The sequence below is a fragment of the Ursus maritimus genome, unplaced genomic scaffold (assembly GCF_017311325.1).
Source record: "Ursus maritimus isolate PB19 unplaced genomic scaffold, ASM1731132v1 scaffold_12, whole genome shotgun sequence".
Taxonomy (NCBI): Eukaryota; Metazoa; Chordata; class Mammalia; order Carnivora; family Ursidae; genus Ursus; species Ursus maritimus.
The window spans coordinates 53,620,633-53,622,994 of NW_024423564.1; positions in this window are offsets into that span (position 1 = coordinate 53,620,633).

The window sequence follows — 2,362 nt, forward strand, 5'->3', positions numbered from 1 at the left end:
AAAAACAATATGGGATTATTATCCAGATATACAAACTCTTCTAAATTATCAAAAGAAAAGAGGCTTTGGGCACCGGGTTATTTCAGTAGAGCATGTGACTCTTGATCTGAGAATTGTTGAGTTCAAGCCCCACATTAGGCATAGAAATTACTGGGGGGGAAAAAGAGGCTTTCTCTGGTCATTGTAAAAAAGCAAAAGATATGAATCAGCAAATTCAAAGGGTGAACTCTAAATGACTACAAAAATATATGGACGGCTTCTGATTTTGGCTAATTAAAGAAATACAAATTAAAACAGGATACCCCATTTTACAACCATTATGTTGGGAAAAATTAGAAAGTTGAGTGGGGATGTAGAAAAGTAGGAACTCCAGAGAACTATAGAAATATAGCCAAAGCATGTATGACAACAGAACTCTGACCAGCAACTTCTGCAATTAACCTGGGAAGCCAAACCACCTTTGCAGCAGTTAGCCTAGAATGGTCATTCTTGGTCAATAACTACCAAATTCCGTTTTTGCTCCCATTTCCAACTCAGGACCAACCAAAGCCAAGTATGTTCCCGAGTCATAAGATGCCCTGCTCCTAGGGGCACCCTGGGTGGCCTAGTCGGTTCAGCTTCTCCCTTCAGCTCAGGCCATGATCCCAGGGTCCTGGGACTGAGCCCCGTATCAGGCTTTCTGCTCAGCAGGGAGCCTGCTTCTTCCTCAGCCTGCCGTTCCCCCTACTTTTGCTTTCTCTCCCTGCCCAATAAAAATTGAAAAAAGATGCCCTGCTTCTAGTTAGCTTCCCATGCCAATAACTTCTAGTAGGAAAATACCCAGAACCTTTCCCTTTTGTTCCACCATAAAACTTTCCCACTCCTAACTGCCTTAGAGGTTTTGATACTGGCCATTCTAGCTGGCTCCTCCATAGTAAGGTCTGAATGAGTACCTTGGGCTTGTTCTAATCTGGGTGGTCTTCACTTTTCACGAACTAGAACCAATCTGAAGAACAAACTGGCAATATTGAGTGGAATTAAGCATAAGCTTACACTCGGACCCAATAGGTACTCTTGCCCAGGTCCCTAAGGGGGCAGGGATGAAGATGGTCATAAGTAGGGGGGGGGGGGGGTAAAGGAGGTGAGGGGAAGAGATGGAGCAGCTTAGCTGTCCACCATTGCACAGTGATAAATTATGATGCATACTGTAAAATTCATTAGAAACAATGAGCTAGATGTGCAGAATAGATTATCTTTTTAAAGATTTTTTATTTATTTGAGACAGCCAGGGAGAGAGGGAACACAAGCAGGGGGAGTGGGAGAGGAAGAAGCAGGCTCCCAGCAGAGGAGCCCAATGTGGGGCTTGATCCCAGAACGCCGGGATCAGGCCCTGACCAAAGGCAGACGCTTAACGACTGAGCCACCCACGTGCCCCCAGAACAGATTATCTTTTTTTAAAAAAAAAAGTATTAATAGTAATAGATAAGATCCAAAGCATAATTCCATTCACACAAATTAGAAACACACTCATTCACAAAGACATTTTAGAAGAAAAACATCCAAAGATTTATAGGACTCATATTAGTGGGTGGGTGCTAGGAGAAGAGAACGTAGGAATGCAGGCAAGATTAACAGGAAAACAGAACGGATTTTGTACAGACATACAGAGTAGCAGGGACTGAAGGATATTACCAACTCTCTAATTTAGCACTAGAAATTCTCACCCCTCCCCACACCCTGGGAATAAGCAGCTTAAACACTATCCCCAAGTAGATCTCAGAAGAAAAGAGGTCTGGACTATGTAGGAGTGTGTCAATGCAAGCATTCATGTTGGAGGGTTCTACAGAGTACAGACTTTCTCTCAATCTGTTCTCTAGAAATGTATTGGCATCAGGGGAATTGTTGCCTGACCTCTATTATCATCTACAGAAACAGGCTATTAGTCTAGAAGAAAGCAGTGCGTGGGCATCACAACCGAGTTCATGAACACTAGATTAAGTTCCTTGGGGCTGCTGTAACAAATTATGACAAATAGGTGGCTTGGAACAAAAACAATTCTGGAGAAGTTGGAAATCAAGGTAGTGACAAATCATGCTTCCTCCAACGGATCTAGCAAAGAATCCATCCTTGTAACTTAACTCTGGTTATGTAAGATGTTATCACTGGGGGAAGAAGGGTAAAAGGTACATGGGACTGTACCATTTTCTCAACACCATGCATCATTTCACACAAGTAGAGCAAAAGGTCAAGAGTACTTTAACAAAAGTAAAGAAAAAATGGGGCAAAAAGCCTGTAAGCCAGATATAGCAATGAAATTCAACAGAATAGAAAGATAATGGAGTACCTATGAGTAGTATTTTCAGTTTTCTGACCCCCCCCCCCC